Source organism: Corvus cornix, chromosome 18 (assembly GCF_000738735.6).
Source record: "Corvus cornix cornix isolate S_Up_H32 chromosome 18, ASM73873v5, whole genome shotgun sequence".
In the NCBI taxonomy this organism is placed as follows: Eukaryota; Metazoa; Chordata; class Aves; order Passeriformes; family Corvidae; genus Corvus; species Corvus cornix.
In genome coordinates this window covers 2,127,448-2,146,300 of record NC_046347.1, presented here as the reverse complement: position 1 = coordinate 2,146,300, position 18,853 = coordinate 2,127,448, and the positions used below count along the sequence as shown (strand labels likewise).

General features: G+C 45.4%; 1 pseudogene across 1 annotated transcript; it reads right to left on the bottom strand.

Moving 5' to 3' along the window:
* Window positions 1-250: 250 nt before the first annotated feature.
* On the bottom strand, window positions 251-16,877 carry LOC120410966 (annotated as a pseudogene). Its single transcript, XR_005603345.1, has 38 exons — window positions 16,671-16,877; window positions 16,439-16,582; window positions 16,191-16,347; window positions 14,593-14,620; window positions 14,380-14,494; window positions 14,202-14,294; window positions 14,009-14,072; window positions 13,814-13,912; window positions 13,604-13,707; window positions 13,366-13,504; window positions 12,609-12,727; window positions 12,366-12,515; window positions 11,616-11,786; window positions 10,515-10,833; window positions 10,302-10,372; window positions 9,301-9,388; window positions 9,089-9,206; window positions 8,618-8,741; window positions 7,836-7,972; window positions 7,488-7,743; window positions 6,328-6,570; window positions 6,046-6,222; window positions 5,815-5,960; window positions 5,637-5,727; window positions 5,159-5,548; window positions 4,880-5,006; window positions 4,584-4,702; window positions 3,927-4,123; window positions 3,381-3,564; window positions 3,129-3,294; window positions 2,833-2,957; window positions 2,376-2,684; window positions 2,070-2,273; window positions 1,677-1,802; window positions 1,471-1,582; window positions 1,279-1,383; window positions 1,040-1,135; window positions 251-440 (listed from the first exon to the last, which is right to left on the bottom strand). The product of XR_005603345.1 is annotated as a myosin heavy chain, skeletal muscle, adult-like (transcript).
* Window positions 16,878-18,853: the final 1,976 nt, after the last annotated feature.

Below are 18,853 nucleotides of genomic sequence, written 5' to 3'. Positions count from 1 at the left end.
TGTTATAGAAGGCTAATCATTTGGAAATCAGATGACAAAAAGCTGTATTATCACAAAGCTACAAAAAGGTTTTATGAGGCAAAACTGTGTCCAAAGACTAATGGTGATAAAGACCTCACCCAACAACAACAAAAAAATGAAAACTACTGCTCATGATGTGAATGCAAATGAATCTACTCTTTATTCCCTATGTATTGAGATGGTTGCAAATATCAAATATGGAAGAGAGTGACAGAGGAGTCACATTTTGTGCTGCCCTCAGGTCACTTTGCTGCCTAATGACATCCTCACTCTTCCTCTTCTATCTTCTTATGAATCTCCCGGCTCTTCACTCGGAGCTTGTTGACCTGTGACTCTGCAATGTCAGCCCGCTCCTCGGCTTCCTCCAGCTCGTGCTGGATCTTGCGGAACTTGGACAGGTTGACGTTGGACAGCTCCTCCTATGTGGGGAGAGGGAGTCAGGGGTGAGGAGTTCAGGGCAGAGGTTTTGCTCCTGCTGCACCTCAGCCTTATGGGGCTGCAAATCTCCATCCCCCTCCCACCACTGCTCACACATCAGCCTCACACAGAGCTCCTCATCCTCCCCTTTTCAGGACCCTACTGGGATGAGCTTCACCAGGACTGTGTCACACATGAGGAGCAATTTCTCACCCCTTGGATTTGTCGTTTCTTTACTTATTCTCCCACTACTTCCTGCACAATTGCCAGTGTGAGTTACAGGGTTGGGAAGACCCTGAAGCCTTCTGCTGCTGATTATTAGCACAGATTCAGGAACTTGCCAGTCAGTGGGTGTGGCCCCACCTTTGTTTACTCTGGCCTCCTGTGTGAAACAGGCTGCAGAACTTCCCTTAATGAATGTCCCTGACTGAAGGGTGCCCAGAGCTCACCAAGGCCTCATGACACGATACCAAAACACTGTGGCCAAGGCTGTTGTGTCTCGGGAGTTTCTTTCATGCCCTCTCCTGGTATTCAGCCTCATTCAATGTGTGTCCTGCCCCAATGGAATGTGGCCTTAGCCCACTCTCCAAGCAATACTTACAGCCTCCTCAGCTTGTCTCTTGTAGGATTTCACTTTCATTTGCAGCTTGTCCACCAGATCCTGCAGCCTGAGGACATTCTTCCTGTCTTCCTCAGACTAAAGTGGTTGGCAAAGAGGAAAGAGAGTCAATTCTTGGTGCTACATCACACAGGATTAACAATTGCCCTTGGCGATGGTGTGTGCAAAATGTGGCTTGCTGTGAGCAAAACCCTGTCAGAGCAGGAGACCTCCTGCCTTACCTGGTAGGTCAGTTCCTTCACCCTCCGCTCGTACTTGCGCACACCCTTCACGGCTTCAGCGCTGCGCTTCTGCTCAGCATCAACCTCCCCTTCCAGCTCCCGCACCTGCAAGGACAAGCCCATCCCTGCAGCTTCCCTGGCAATGTCTCTCCAAGGACAGCCTCACTCACCCACAACCCCAGCCCTACACACCCTGGCTTCCAGCTTCTGGATCTGCTTCTTCCCTCCCTTCAGTGCCAGCTGCTCGGCCTCATCCAGACGGTGCTGCATGCTCCTTCTTCAGCTCTTCTGCCATCATGGCCGCCTGATCAGAGCAAAGGGGCAAAGCCATTTTGGGGCTGCAGATATTTGGGGGACAGGACATTCTCCATCAGCAATGCCAGGAATATCCAACTCACATCTGTGATGGCCTTCTTGGCCTTCTCCTCAGCATTGCGGGCTTCCTGGATGGTATCCTCCATTTCACTCTGGATCTGGGAAATGTCTGTTTCCAGCTTCTTCTTGGTGTTGATCAAGCTGGTGTTCTGTGCAACAGGAAAGACAGGATTGCTACTGTCAGAGCAAATGCTTCCACATCAAGGCCTGAAAGTGTGGGTAGGGTTTAGGAAGGTCTTTAATGCAAGAGACTTCTTTAGCAGCAGAACGGTAAACCAGACATTGGGGGCTGGCAGGAGGGGACATACTGGAGCACACTTCTTCAAATGTTTACGCAGTAATCACTTACAAGATCTATAACAATCAAATTCTTTGTTATCCCTTGTGAATGGGAACAATTTCCAGCAGCGCCTGACCTGGGTATGGAGGAGCTGTGCACGTTCAGTTGCATCCAGAAGCTCCTGCTCAGCCAATTTCCTCGACCGCTCCGTCTGCTCCAGGGCTGCCCGCAGCTCCTCAACTTCAGCCTGCAGCAGGTTTGCCCTGCGCTCCACCATGGCCACCTGCTCCTTCAGGTCCTCCTGTGTCCTGAGAGCATCATCCAGATGGATCTGAGTGTCCTGGAAGGAGAGACAAGAGAAATTACCAGGTGTCAGTGTTCACTTCCATGGCAAAAAATGTCAGGGATCTCATTTCTCTTTCTGCAGCTTTGCTGAACAGACCTTGAGCACTGCCTGGGTGTTTCTCAGGTTCTTCTGTGCCTCTGCAGCCACACGGTTGGCATGGCTGAGCTGGATCTCCATTTCATTCAGGTCTCCCTCCATCTTCTTCTTCAGCCTCAGGGCTTCATTCCTGCTCCTGATCTCAGCATCCAGCGTGCTCTGCATGGACTCCACAATTCTGAGGTGGTTTCTCTTCATCTGGTCAATCTCCTCATCTTTCTCTGCTATCTTCCTGTCAATCTCAGACTTCACTTGGTTGAGCTCAAGCTGCAGGCGCAGGATCTTTCCCTCTTCGTGTTCCAGAGAGGCCTGCACAGTTCAGCATGAACAGTGTCTTACTTTCTAAGTCGTCTTTCATGCAGTTCCACATGAAAGGTTGGCTTGCTTTCCTGCTGTCTCTCCAAAGAACTACACCCATACTCTTGGTGGGGACACCATTTATTAGCATTGTATGTACCTCAGCTTCCTCCAGGGAGGCTTGCAGTTCAGATTTCTCCTGCTCAATCTGCTTCTTGATTTTCTCCAGCTCATGAATTGCCTTTCCTCCCTCAGCAATCTGCTCCGTGAGGTCGGAAATCTCCTCTGTGGAAACAAGGATCATTGGCATGGTCAGGCACAGAGCAGAATGGCAAGGGCCCTGTCCCACCAAGGTGACAGGCATCTTTGCAGACCTGCAGGCACAGACCCATGAACAATGGTGGTAATGGCTGATAGTGAGAAAGCCCAGTGAGGAGCAGAGGGCCAGGGGCTTACGCTGCAGGTTCTTGTTCTCCCGCTTCATTGTTTCCAGGTGGTCCAAGGACTCCTCATAGGCATTCTTCATCTTGAACAGCTCCGTGCTCAGAGAGCGCGACTCCTTCTGCGAGGCCTCCAGCTCAGCCTGCGTTTCCTCATACTTCTGCTTCCATTCTGCCAGGATCTGAAGAGAAACGCGGTGTGAGTAGGGATGTGGCAGTCATGGGGGAATGCTCTGGCCAGGAGTCCTGGTGCTGGAGGCCAAAAGACCTTGTCAAAGTTCTTCTGCTTCTTATCCAGAGCAGCGCAGGCAGCATTGGTTCTCTCCACATCAATCATCAGGTCCTCCACTTCATTCTGCAGCCTCTGCTTTGTCTTTTCCAGGGAGGCACATTTGGCATTGACAGCCTCAACATGTTCCTCTGCATCCTGCAGGCGCTGTGCCAGCTTCTTCCTGGGAGGAGAGAAGCACAGTGCCACGTTAGGGCTTGGAAGGGCGTGAGTTCTATACTGTCATGAGAGGCCAGTTCATCACTTTGGGGGTTTTGTGCCAAGCGCTTTTCAGAGATCTGAAAGGATCTATCCTTTGCTGGGTCCGATCATCTACGGACATTTAGGCCTATCTTTGCACTTCTAGCCCTAAAGCCTATGTTTTCTCTTCCAATCTACACTCTGTCTTTCCCTTCCTCTCTCCCCTTTATTTACAAAGACAGTATATCCTTGCCTTCATCCCATTCTTGTGTTAACCCACTCTCAGAGATTCCAATTTCCCTTGACCAGTTTCTCCCATCATTTGCCATCCTGCTTCCCACGTACTTGGCCTCCTCGAGCTCCTCCGTGCGCTGAATCGCGTCCGTCTCGTATTTGGTTCTCCACTGGGCCACTTCGCTGTTGGCCTTGGACAGGGCGCGCTGCAGCTCCCCCTTGGCCTCCTGCTCCTCCTCATATTGTTCCCGGAGCAAGTCACAGTCGTGGCGAGCGGACTGCAGGGCGTGGGCCAGGGCGTTCTTGGCCTGTGGGGACAATGGGTTTGGTAACTTGAGTACTTGTCTTGAAATGAATCTTGACTGTTAATTTGACAGTGAAATTGGAATGAAACTCTCATTGGGCAAATGTAGAGCTTGGAGCTGGTGAAGCCCACATTGACACGTTCTGGAGCATCAGGACACATTAGTGACAGCTCCTCTGGGGACAGGAATGTGCTCTTTGTGTATATGTTCTGACATGTGTGCTTGAATCCTGTCCTAGAGGGGATCATCAGAATCTCATGGAAGCCTTGTGGATGACTTCCTCCGGCACCTAAAGCATCCTGCTTCCTTCCCTCTCTAGTTGAAGGGTGGGGGGGATTGTGCATGAGTGCTATTCCCTCCAGTCCTATGTGTGCTTGGGGAAAGAACATTGAAGCAGTCTACTGTCAAACAGGATTCTCTTTTAGGGGTGATGTAGGCTGTGGACAGTAGGGTACTTCCAGACCTTAATTTCTTCTTCTAGATGTCTCTTGAGTTCCTCAATCTGTTGGGTAAATCCTTGCTTGCCCCTAGACAGCTGAGAAATCAGAGCATCTTTCTCCTCCACCTGGCGTGAATATTCCCCTGGGAAGGGAAAGGGAGAAAAGGAAGCACACTATTCCTCCTGGGACACCTTCAGCCTCTAAAGCCACGTAACCAGCAATGGCCCGGAGAGCTTCTACCAGTTGCTGCCTTGCACCCTCTGGCTTGCTCAGGGCGTGCAGGTCCTGACATTGCACTTTGGGGATGAGGGTGTCTCACCTGACTCTGTCTGCAGGCGAGCTCTTTGCGTATTGAGGTCGTTGATCATGCGCTGATTCTGCTCCTCCTTTGTTTTAATCTCACTCAGCTGATCTTCCAGGGTGCGGCACATCTTCTCCAGGTTGGCCTAGAGAACAGACACAGGAAGGGGGAAGAGATGATGGAGTGCACTCTGCCTGATTGTCACAGTGGGGATTTTGTTTGTGGGAATGTGTCTGGAAGAGGCAGCTTTTGTGCCACACCTTGGCCCTGTGAGCATGTTCTCCTGCATCTGCATACCTTGGCCTTGGAGACAGACTCCATGTTGCTGGCCAAGTCATCAATCTCCATCTTCAGCTCACTCTTCTCCTTCTCCAGCTTCTGCTTCACGCGTTGCAGGTTGTCGATCTGCTCCCCCAGCTCAGCGGTGCTGTCCGCGTGCTTCTTGCGCAGGGCGGCAGCCGTGGCTTCGTGCTGCAGCGTGGCCTCTTCCAGGTCACGGCGCATCTTCTGGAATTCCGCCTCACGCTTCTTGTTCATATCGATCTGAGCTGCTGTCGCCCCTCCTGCTTCTTCCAGGCGCTCGCTGATCTCCTCCAGCTCCCTCGACAGGTCAGCCCGATGCTTCTCTGCTTTAGCGCGAGAGGTTCGCTCTGCCTCAATCTCCTCCTCCAGCTCCTCAATACGGGCCTGGAGAACAGCAGGGACCCTTCACACCCGTGCCCTCCTCCTGCCTGAGCTGAGCCTGAGCAAGGGAGGGGAAGGAACAGAGACTTGCCTGCAGCTCCTTGATCTTCTTCTGAAGTTGCATGCCCAGGGCTTGTTCGTCCTCAGTTTTGCTCTGGATCTGGCTGATTTCAAAATCTTTCCTTTGGGCAAAGTGAACCGTGTTAGAGCTCAAAGAAAAAACACAAGTGCTCCAGCCCAGCACTCAGGTGTCCCACAGCCACACTTACTTCTTCAGTTTCTCGTCCAGCTGCTGCTTATCATTCTCCAAATCCATGATGCTGTCCTGGGCCAGCTTCAGGTCTCCTTCCAGTTTCCTCTTAGCTCTCTCCAGGTCCATGCGCAGTTTCTTCTCTTGCTCCAGGGACCCTTCCAGCTAAACACAACAAGACCATCAGTGCTCTCCCAGCCAGGTCAGACTCCATACCTGTGCTATTCCTGCTCTACATCTGTGTGCTTACATCATCCACTTGCTGCTCCAGCTTGGTCTTGGCCTTGGTCAGTGTATTGACTTTGTCCTCCTCTACCTGCAGGTCATCCAGGGTTTGCTGATGGGCCTCTTGGAGGGCTTTCTTCTCTTTTGTTAGCTTGGCGATGGTCTCATCCAGGGCTGACATTTCCTCCGTCAGGTTTTTCACCTTTGAGAAGAAGGGAGGAAGTGTAAATAAAGGAAGTAGATATAAAAGTCCTGTAATAGCACTGGGCTCTTTTCTGGAGTGCGAGTGACAGGTTCTACCTCATACCTTGTTTTCAGTGGCGTGTTTTTCCTTCTCCACCTTGGCCAGTGTTAGCTCAAGGTCATCAATATCTTTCTTCAGCTCTGAACATTCATCTTCCAGTTTCCTCTTCTTGGCTGTCAGCTCAGCATTAATTTCCTCTTCATCCTCAGCCCTTTCAGTCACCTCCTTAATTTTGGCTTCCAGCTGGATTTTGGTTTTGATGAGCTGGTCACACCTTTCCTCAGCATCAGCCAAGCTATCTGCTTCCTGGTGGGGAGACAGAATTTTATGGCTTTTAATGTTTTGAAGTTTCTCTTCTCTGCCTTTTTAAATCACAGAGTAGGTGGGTTTAAAAGTAGCAGCTGAAGCTGATCTTTAACTCCAGCAAGAGAAGGATCTTGAATGGTGTCTACTGGGAAACCTTGTCATTTGGAATCAATATTAATTCCAAAGTTTTTGTGTCTTCTAAATATGTCTCCCAGAGCAGTTATCTATGAGAATGCCTCATAGCACAAGCACTAACGCAGAACAGATCAGGGGTTACTTCAATTTCTAATATCAGCAAGAGCAAGGGCTTGGAATTTTTTTTTCTCATGGAAAATGTATCTACTTGCTTCTTCCTTTTAATTGTCTCAACAAAGCCTTAAAATCTCTGTTACTTAAAGGCCTTTAAATTTCTGAGAATACTTTATTTGAGAAAGAAATGTATCACTTTTGTACAGGCTGCATGGCCAATAGAGTTCTGGCCTATCAGCTACCTCTTTCAAGGCCACATCTAGGATCTTCTGTGTTAACTAGCTGATCATTTCATTGGGTGTTAAGAAACTCCCTTATCCAATTTGAGTGTGAATCAGAAGTAGCCATGTTTCTGAAAATAATCAAGGCTTTCTTGTGTAGCTGTAAGTAGGAAAAGTAGCTCTGAGTTCTCTGATATTCAACACATTTTGTCTGATGTTACTTGGCTCTTTCCTCATATAGCAGCAATGGTGAGTGCCATGTAGGGCTGCCAGGAGTCTCATTATGCCCTTGCTAGTGCCTGTTTATTCAACATTAGAGTGCCTCAGAGTGTGGGATTTAGACTGTTTTCTACCACCCATTAATTCCTGTGAGTCACTGTGCAGGACAAGAAGTATTCTGACAGTATATCATTCTTTTTCCAGGGAAAAATGAACAGTGATACTCACAGCCTGCACTTGGAGCTGCAGGTCATTTTTCTCCTGCACCAGGGCCACCATTTTCTCCTCCAGCTCCTTCCGCTTTGCCTCAGACTTTGCAAGCTCTTCCTTGGTTTTCTCAAACTCTTCTTTCATGTTGGCCATCTCCTTCTCAGATTCTGCACTCTTCAGCAAGGGCTTGATCTTGAAGAACAGCTTCATCCATGGCCAGTGTTTGACATTCATGAATGCGCGAACGTTGTACTGGATGCAGAAGATGGATTCCCTGAAATGAAATTCACACAGTTATTACATGGCTTTGGTGTGATTAATTTAAAATTCATTAGTCGAGTACCATGAAATATGAGAAAAGTCTACCTCCTCTCCACCATTCTCCGGTACTCCACCCTCATCAGGAAGCCCCTGCACCTCGCTTGTGTGCGAGTGATGATTTCTGCCAACTTGTCATCCCTCATCTCCTCCAGGAGTCCCAGCAGCCCAGCTTTGAAGAAAACCTTGAGAAAGGAAGTGTTGCATCATGTCATTGCAATGTAGGGCAGAATAGACGCACAGACATTCAGGATCCTGAAAGACTTCAATGGCCATGATCAGTATCACCTTGGGCCCTCTCCCAAATCCTATCCGAGGGCTTAGGACTTTCCATAATCTCAGCCCTAAGCATTCAGTCCTTGTTTGAGCTATGCATCACGAGTACTGGTTTCCAGTTCAGCCACAGCCTCAGCCACCCCTGTGCCTGATCATGGACACCAGGGAGCTCTACCATGACCTACTGACTTACTTCCTGGCTTGATGTTAGACCAATCTCACTGCTGTGTATATGTCCATGAATTAATGACTCGGGCCTTGCCTTGTTAGCCTACCTCTCTGACCCTGACAAATCTTGTAAACCAAGGCTTTATGGCTTCACCTTAGACCATCCTTATTGTAACAAAGCTGACTGATGCTCTGGACTCTCGGTTGAGTATGACTACCATTCCTGGGTCATCCTCACTTGCCTTGATTGAGTACTGTGGGGCTGGGAACTTGCTGATAGCTACCCCTAGTCTGGCAGCTCTGTTATGTTATTGTGCTGTGCCTGATCCCCTGACAGAGCCCATTCTTACTGCTTTTGACAAACTTTTAACACAGTTTGTTTTTACCTTCGTGTGACCAAATTTGTACTGGGTGTGGTCAACATCAATGGACCCAAGGAGCTTCTCTGAAGCCTTCTTGTTGTCCATGAACTGTCCCTCTGGGATAGCACTGGCATTAAGTACTCTGTATCTGTAGAAGGAAACAGAACATGAAGAAATCACAATCATTGAAACCATCACTTGGTGGTGAAACCACCACACAGTCATTGAACCGCCAGACTTCTCAGACTGTACCGTTGAACTGATCTCATGCCTGGACATTGTTCATACTCTCAGGACAGGATATGGGAAATGTTTTTAATAGTAATTCTAAGTACAAGAGAATCCTGATCTCAGCACGACCACATCTTCATAAACTGATAGTGAAACATCTACATTACTGATCAGTACCAATTTAAAATAAAAAGTTTAACGTATATTATAATGATAAGGTTCTTCAGCTTGGTCTGAATGGGCAGAAAGGTACAGAGCTCTTACCTCTGTTTGAAGTCAGCATAGAGGACTCTGCTGGGGAACCCTTTCCTGCAAATCCTGATCCCTTCCAGCACGCCGTTACAGCGCAGCTGATGCAGCACCAGCTCGTGCTCCATGGCACCTGACAAATACCACCATTAGTGACTACCCTGCTGTTTGACACTCAGGAGAAGAGCTTCTGCTGCTCAAGCTTTCCTCCTCTTGGATTGCCTTACCAGGTGTTTTAGTTTCATTTGGGATGATGCACCGCACAAAATGGGGGTGAGTGCTTCTCAAGTTAGCCATCAGCTTGTTTAAATTCTCCTGTGAGGTCATGAAATGAAGTTTATATTACTAAGTGCAAGCACTGGAATCTTAACAGTGGATGTATCAAACTGGTGTTTCGGGATGCAGACCTGTCTTCTGTAAAATGATTGCAGAACTCCCAAAAGAAAAATTGGAAGCTGAAGGCTCCCAAATTTTAGTTTTGAAGTTCTTTCCTAGAATAATGGTTCGTATTACTTTTCCTTGACCTCCTCATCCAAATACAGGGCTATCATCCTACAGTTTTGCTTTGAGCCGGTAATTCCTGTGGTATATTATTGGGGATCTTAAATAAATGACGTACTCTTGATCAAGCATGACTATCAGATAAGCATCTGATTTGGCAGCTAAGTAAGTTGTTTCTAAATGGAGGGGATAGTTTTATAGTCCATACAAAATGACCCTTTTAATAATAATTCAGTCTCAAACTTTGAAGACATAACTGAAAACTGACCTCGAAGTCGCTAATTTGATGTAATTTAACCTTCACTCCTTTTCCACACTGAAATCAAGTCATTGCCTTAAAATCTTATAATCATGGGGTAATTTCTTTTGCTTTTTATGTTTGATCTATTATTTTCAAATTTTACAATGAGTCAGTAGTGAAAATCTGCCTAGAGACAGAAAACAGCTCTAGGAAAAATATACAAATGCTACGGAGAGGATTTTAAAGACGTTAGCTTATAAGTTACTCACTCCCACCTAAGTAGGTGAACTTAACCCTTCAGATATTTTTGTGGAATATTTAAAGAAGGACATGGCATTATAAAAGGAATAATCTGTAAGTTCCGAGGATGGAAAGGGAAGGATTTTAAAGGATGACAAGATGTAGATCCAAAATGCAAACAGACCTTTCAGATTAAGAATAAAAATACTTTTCATCTTTAAGGAGATAGTGAATACTCTTCATTACCCTGAAAAGAGCTGAGACAGTCTGGAAAGAAGAACCCTTCTTCTTGCCTCCCTTCTTGCCACCGCCACCCTCTGCAAATCAAAGAAAAAAAAAGTGTAATAGTATGGACAATATATATTGGATACTACAGAACACAAAGCCACTTTATATTTCTAGTGTTTGAAGCTTCAGTTCTGAGAAAACTTTGTCCCACATTGAAAATACAATTTCCACAAAACTGACCTGCATCTGCTCCACCATAGTTGGCAAAGAGTAAAGCCAGGGTCTTCACAGATGATTTCTGGTACAACCCAATGACAGTTTCATTCAGAGGGTCCTTGTTCTTCTCCAGCCAGTTAGTGATGTTGTAGTCCACTATGCCAGCATAGTGCACCAGGGAGAAGTGGGCCTCAGCCTTGCCTTTGCCAGGCTTGGGCTTCTGGAAGTTGTTGGACTTGCCCAGGTGCTGGTCATAGAGCTTGTTCTTGAAAGAGGTGTCAGTTGCCTTGGGGAACATGCACTCCTCTTCCAGGATGGAGAAGATGCCCATGGGCTGGGAGAAATCACAAGAAGTGACAAGGAAAGGTGATAATGGAAATGTTCAATATCACTGTGGATGGGATGTTCACCTGTCTGGTCTAGTGGAAGGAGTCCCTCCTCATGGCAGGGGATTGGAACAAGATGTTCTTTATGGTCCCTTCCAACCCAAACCATTCTGTGACTCTATGACAATGACAAGAAGCCTGTGCTATGAACATCAAAGGCTGGTTGTGCTGTTGGCAGCATCTCAGCCTGGATGAAAGCCTAGTTTTACCAGGAGTTGTTCTCAGTCAAGGATTTCATTTCTGCCGTCCCTTGCCCCCCTGAAGCCTATCATCATGGAATGGGTAGGAACATCTGTCCAGTTCACATGAGAAATGGTTGTAGAATTGGTGGGAGCAGTGGTAAAGAGCAAAATAATGGGGAAAAGAGCTACAAGGGACTCCATAGTTTGGGGAGGTCAGGTGATATGATATTGATTTCCCAAATTTGTCTGTGGACTTTGGATTTCATGCTTTGGAGAAGGAATAAAAGGAGGCTGAATCTGTGTTTGTTTTAGAAGTCTGTTGGTGGGAGTCCAGGCTACTTTTCCATGCTCAAAGACCGGATGATGCAGACTGATGACACACATGTGCAGTTCCCCATTTCTCTTTCCCAGACTAAACTAAATTTCAGTGCAAAACACTTTGCTTAACTGACACTACATGTCTGGCTGTGAGTTCTTTCTGGGATGACTGTGCCTCAGAAACATCACAGGATTCCAACAGATATCGTATACTTGCATGGGAAAGGTACCTTCTCAATGAGCTCAATGCAGGCAGCCAGGTCCATGCCAAAGTCAATGAACTCCCATTCAATTCCCTCCTTCTTGTACTCCTCCTGCTCCAGCACGAACATGTGGTGGTTGAAGAACTGTTGCAGTTTCTCATTGGTGAAGTTGATGCACAGCTGCTCAAAGCTGTTGAACTGCCCAAAGCAAGGAAACGTGCACAGGTTCTCAAGGTGTGCCAAAACACACAGGCCTTTGCTGGCATTCTCCTAAGGCTGTTTGCAGTTGGAACACCAGTCCCAGCCCTACTGTACCTGCATGTGTTTCCTTAGCAGGGCTTCTACTGTAACACTCACTGTCCTCAAAGGACTTTTTAATTATGACTTTGTAAATCAAGCCAGAAGTTACAATTCTTTTTCACTGTGCTTCTCAACAGCAAATCCTTTGGCAAGCTCAGTAGCTTCATTGTGTCAGTTCTCTGACCTCCTGGACAGTAGAAACCTCCTCAGTGTCCCACCCAAGAATTTCTCTGGCCTCAGATCAATAATCTGGGGGTTTCTGTGCTCTGACACAGAAGTCCTTGCAGCATCACTGCATTCACAGCACAGGAAACATGCTGTGAACTTGCCCAGACCACTGCCTTTCCCTGGCTTTTCCAAGAGCATCCACCCCTGTGGCCCATAGCTGTGTGAGCCTTAGTCCTCTATGTGTTTCTGAGTCCTCATGACTCCTCCTTGCCTATCGCTTGACTGTGGTGTCAGATCCTTGCTCCTTACATCAAAGATCTCAAAGCCAGCAATGTCCAGGACACCAATGAAGTACTGCCTGGGCTGCTTCGTATCCAGCTGTTGGTTGATGCGAATAACCATCCACAGGAACATCTTCTCAAAGACAGCCTTTGCCAGGGCACCCACTGCATTGTTCACCTAGAGCAGACAGGACTAGAGTTACCTCTGAGGGTTAACGAAAAATGCACACCTACTCCTTCAAGCCATGCATTTTCAACTGTCAGATGTTACCTGTGCCACGTTTTGACCTTTGGTCACGAACTCATTCCCAACCTTGACGCGGGGGTAACACAAGGCCTTGAGAAACTCGGCTGAGTTAAGGCCCGTTAGGTAGGCAGCCTTGTCAGCCACTAGATGTGGGGAGAGAGAGAAAAGCATTAATTACAGTCAATCTCTAGAATTCAGGTGATGTGAACAACTCTGCTCTCCATGGTCTAGGAATGGAAGAACATTTATCTCATCCCACACAGTAGGCCTGGGAAGGAATGCAAATTCTGGACACTGGTGATGGTCTTCTTGGAAAGCAAGAACAGGTATGGCTTGGATAGGAAGAGCTTGAACCTGGAATTTCCCAGAAGAACAACAAAAGCCTCTAGTAATACATAAGGCAAGGCACGTTCTTTTTCTGTGGGAAGCGGATTTCTGGGTAGCACAGCTTGCAGAATTTATTTCACCAAAAACAAAATTGCCCATCAGGGTGTCTTAGTGTTTGGAGGTTTGAGAGAGAGAGAGAGAGAGATCCTGTGCTGAAATTGAAGTTCCTGCTTTCAGGCAGCATGTGTTTGGGGAGCCACCATTGGGTAGAATAATGGAACTTCCCATGACTAGGAAAGCATCTCTGCAGCTAGAGGGACCAGGTGCAGAAATGGTATTCTCAATGTTTTATGTGGAGAGTCAGGCCAACTGCAGTGTGCTTTGGAGGCTAACATATCGCCTCTGGAGGCAGAGAAGGGCTTGGAACAAATCAGTCCCTGAATTTGCTGATTACCTTCTGTGCCATCAGGCTCTGCCTGCTCCTCTCGTTGTTTCTGCTTGAACTTTAGGTTCCCATAGTGCATGACAGCCCCTGTCAGCTTGTAGATGGCTGTTTTCTCATCTGGAGTGAAGCCCAGGATGTCAATGGCACTCTGCAATCAAAATAATGAATTCACAAATGTGTCCTTAGTGTGTCAGAGATGTCACCCTTGAAACATGCCCAGTAGGTAACTTTTTGCTGTGTTACTTACATCTGTAGCCATGAGCTCCTCCTGGTCATCAATGCTGGGAACAGTGACCTCCCCTTGACTCACAAAGTGATAATCATAAGGGTTGGTGGTAATGAGGAGCATGTCTGAAAGCAGGAAGAGGCAAGGCATAGGCTTACTTTTGCCAATCAGGTGAGAAAGGGAACTGTACCTCAGTGATCCCCCTCAAAAAGCTAGAGTGCTCCTTCCTACCAATTAGCTCCGGCTTCTTGTTGGACATGATCTGATAAAAGATGTGGTAGCTTCTTTCCGCCTTGAGCTGGAAAGTGACTCTGGACTTCTCCAGCAGATCTGCCCAGGGAGGTAGAAAGAGTTAGGCACTTGTGGCAATGTACATGGAGGTGGGAATTTGGGAAGGGATGGGAGCAGTCCAGGAGAATCTCTTACAAGTTTCAATGTCAGCAGAAGCCAGCTTGCCTGTGGCACCAAAGTGGATTCTGATGAATTTGCCCTGTTAAGCAGAAGCAGCAGCAGGTCAGCCTGGATGTGTTCTACTGGCATCTCCTTTGCATGAAGAACTGCTCAGGCACCATGTATCTTACCAGTGGGGGGAGAGATTTTATGCAAAGCAACCACTTACAAAGCGTGAGGAGTTGTCGTTCCTCACGGTCTTGGCGTTTCCAAAGGCCTCCAGCAGTGGGTTGGCGCTGATGATTTGATCCTCAAGCGTTCCCTGCAGGGAGAGAATTATTCAGTGACTGTGTTTAGTTGACAGGGCAATGACAGGCCACATGTTCAGTCTGTTCTTCCCAACTCACCTGCATTTTGCCTGATGTCTGCTCCTCCTTCTTCTTCTCTCCACTGGCTGCAATTGTTGCAAAGTACTGGATGACACGCTTTGTGTTCACAGTCTTCCCGGCACCGGATTCTCCGCTGTCAGAGCCAAGAGAGAAGCAGAGGGTGCGTGGTCAGGCAGGAGGTCCCCTGGCACCGGGCAGCCCCGCAGGGACCCGCGCAGGGGCTGTACGTACGTGATCAGGATGGACTGGTTCTCCCGATCTGTGAAAAAGGCAGAAAAGAAGAGATTATTAATGCACCAGCAATAGGCAGCTATTTCATTTCATAAACCCAGATGCCTTCACCCATTTTGAATATTTTAATGTTCCTAGCTGCAGCTGGGAAGCTGATATCTCAACCCTGACGTGCTGTCAGGTATCGCACACATGCACTTCTTTTTCTGAATATTCCCTTCATGTCAAGCGGTCCATTTTGTTTATGAAAATTCTTCCAACTAAGGATCAGTTTTGCAGAGTTACTGATTAAATGGTCTATCAGTAAGCAGAAGTGAACTGCAGCAAGTGCTTCTCATAAACTTTATTACATAAGATCGACCACTCCTGATCAGTCCATAAGCCCCTCTACATGGTTTTTATGTTGTTGGCCAGTTGATTATTGCCTAAAGAAAAGCAGAGTAACATCATAAATATGTAGTAACCTTTACCAGAGTAGTCTTCCATGCTCTAGAATATTGAAATTTTGGTACTTCCAAAACTAGATTTGATATTTCTATGTGTTATATCTTGAGCTGAGTTTGCTTTCCACAATTTTGTCTGGTTGCTTTTTTAACCTATGCTCCTATTGCAACTCCATTGATAAAATCTTTGCACTATAAAAATTGAAAACTCTCTAGGAAGCCCGAAGAGACTACACCATTAGGGAACTAACTCTTTGTGGAGGAGTCTGGGTTTGCACTCACAGAATTTCTGAGTGTCTTTTGAAGGTGTCAGCAAAGGTAAATATATGACAGCTTACATGAACATGATCATGATAAGACACACTATTCAAGCATCAATTCAATATTGTTTGTTTTCATTGTATTGTCTTCCAATTAACCTTCTTAACACTCTGAATGCTACAGAATTAAATATGGTAGTTGGGGACAAAAGAGGGAAGAAGATTTATTTTAACAAATTAAAATACATGCTATTATACTATGTTATCTATATTTCTGACTAATATGCTCTTGCCTAAAATTCTGAAGATTTAGACAATGCTAGAAAAGTTGTCGTTACCCTTCTTTGCTATACTTTTCCTTTGTATTAATGAATGGAAAAGAAGAAATTGTTTTTGAGATGGAGGAAAGAAGTATCAATTTTCTGAGCAGGTTTCACTGCAATTTCTGACTGAGACTGCTTCCAGAGTTTTTGTAAACCCACCATAGGAAGTATTGGCTCCAACACTGAATGTACTTTCCCTTTACACACAGTGTTATTTACAGAACTTCACCCTAGTAACTTTGAGTCCTGCACAGCAAATCATTCAAAGAACAATCCTTTCATCTGAGAAAAAGCAGAACTATAAAGTATATCCAAATTTCTTTAATGGAAAATCTGACAATATACTCGGTGTAAATCATATCCTCCCAAATACACGGGACATGAAATTTTAACATTGATTTCTATAAATTTGATCAAAATGATGATGTTCAGTAAAGACTCTATTTACAGTGATGACAGAACATCCACCTTTACAGCAACGTTAAACTGAACTATTGTGCACTTAGAAGAAATTTTTTCTCCTTTGTGAGTGTTCATAGCCAAGTGATTTTAAAGAAAACCAAGTAACTCACCAGTCAGCATGAACTGATAGGCATTGTCAGAGATGGAGAAGATGTGTGGAGGGGCCTCCTGGCGCTTCTTGCCTCGGTAGGCCAACACCACCTCCGGGTTGTACCCCGGCAGCCACTTGTAGGGGTTGACGGTGACGCAGAAGAGACCCGAGTAGGTCTGCAAGGAAGGGACACAGCACGTTGGCTTCCCCTGAGCCTGGCCCAGCACTTCCTGCCGCTGCCCAAAGGAAGCTGCTGCTGCCACTTACGTAGATCATCCAGGCTGCGTAACGCTCTTTGAGGTTGTACAGCACAGCGGGTTCGTGGAGGTGGGTCATCATGGCCATGTCCTCGATTTTATCGTACTTGGGAGGGTTCATGGCGAAGATTTGATCTTCCTTCACAGTCAGGGTCTGGCATAGAATAGAGAAATGCATGTATGTCAGCTAAGAACCTAGAGTGGGAATTAAATTTTATTTGTAAATTTTGCATTTTACCCACCTCTCCCGCTTCAGTCTTGACAATGACCTTCCCTGCATCCTTACTCTCAATCTTCCCTTTCACATAGGACTCCTTTGGATGCGCCGCAAAGACACAGGTCTTGGCATCAAAAGGCTTGTTCTGGGCCTCAATTCTCTCCTTCTCTGACTTCCGAAGGTAAGGAGCCGCCTCCCCAAAGACGGCCATCTCAGAGTCTGGAGTCGCCATTGTTGCCCTTCTTCAGGAGGCACAGTTGGCAGGGTACTCTGTAGGCTAGGACACATGTTGTGTCAGTGAATGAACAACTTTATGTGGAAGAAAGGATATCTCTTGCACTTTGATCTTTTCAAATATTAAAGTAGGTAAAAACAAGTCAAAAGTTGGACTTGAACTTCCCAGTCTTGGCTGAAAATACTTGTGTAGTTCTCTAAAATTAATCCTTAGATGTCCAGCTAAGAAACCATGTACAGAACAGCAGTTAAGTGTACAGTATGTTGTGGAGTTTAGCAGTATTATTTCAACTTTGTGAACTCTAGCAAGTTTGGGTGTTCCCATAACAGAGTGTCTGATTTATTTGTTTTTTTAATGCTACTGAAAGTTTCTGAAATAGTTCTTTTTCTGATAACAAATAGTGGCTTTCTAAAAATTACTTGCTATGGATAATTCATCTTGCATTATGACAGATATTACTATTGCCTGCTCTTCCTTCCACAAATCTTAAACTCTTGGATTTCATCCTGTTCCTTAAAAGTTGTCAAATTTTGGTATTGATTTTTGTGGCAGAAGTCACTGCTCTTTGAAAACGTAACAACTCATTTTGTGTTGCACAGATATCCAGATCTAATATATAAGATGAAGGAAAACATGCTGCCTTCAAACCTGCAATAAAATTACTGCTCATAGAGTCAGTCCATGACAGAAATGAATATCCAAGTCTTAAAGGAAGTTACATGGAAAAAAAGGTATATGTTTTGCCCAGCAGTTCACAGGAGCCAAACACTTACCTTGAAATTTTCTGTCAAGACGGGGCACAGCACTCCAAAGAGACTTTTATAGACTCTGGTATGCAGATGCTTTGGATGTTTCCTTTTCCTTCTGTCAAAATATATTTTGGCAAACCCATCTTTGGCAAAATATTGTCTGGCAAACTTAACTAATGGCATAATTGTCATCTGACCTGATATATTTAGAAATGTTTTGCATCTTACCATTCCTGTGGATACATTTCCTATAAATAGTCTGACAGGGCTATTAATATTGGAACCTGCACTAGTCAAGGCACTTAAAGAACTTGGGTGTATGATTTATTGGTTCTTCTACTGTCTTTACAGGTAACTTAATCTTTGATCCAGATGGGATTCTTTGGCATTTCTGTACTTTTGCAGATGTAATGTATCTTGTACATGTGGTCCTATGAACTTAGAGCTTGCCTTTACATAATTAGAAAAGGCAGTTCTACAAAAGACAAATCATTATTAAAGCTCTTTCAGTGATTCATTATATATTATAATGAAACAGGGGAAAACCAGACATATTGTGGGTCAGGATTTTTCCTACAATATCAGAGAGAGAAGAATCCAACAGACAGCAAGGTCAAATACAATTTCAAGTTTGGACATGCAGTTTGTGCCTTGAGTGTGAAAGGTGACTCGTTAGCTATAAAAGCAATTGAATATCTATGTGAATAATTCCTCACCTGATACTTTGCAGAAATCAAAAAATTCAAAATGTGCATACTAGAGCAATGTTCACTATTGCAATAGTCAGTCATAAGTGATATAACAGAAAATTCTTTGTAGTTTCAAACAAATTATTCATAATAAGTCATACCTAAAAAAAAAGAAAATTGTACAGCTTTTTTGCAAATAATTTCAGGTTGCAAAAAAGCTGATATTTCTGTTACAGAGCTGATACAGAAGAAATGTATAACATCTTAAAACTAGCACTTTTATTAATAGGAAAATTATTCATATGAAAATTATTTCTGTTTCTCAAAATTTATTAAAGATTTTCTAAGGATTAAGAGAGCCTAAGAGGCAAAAGTAACCAAGACAAGGAGATACTTTCAACCTCCAGTAGACATACAGTCAATAAATATATAGTGATTCTTCCTATTTCACCTTACACAAACATGAAGTGCTAACATGCCTTCAAGAGCTCAAGCCCGTGTTGCTAATGTCCATTGTCAATGTATCCCATGCAAT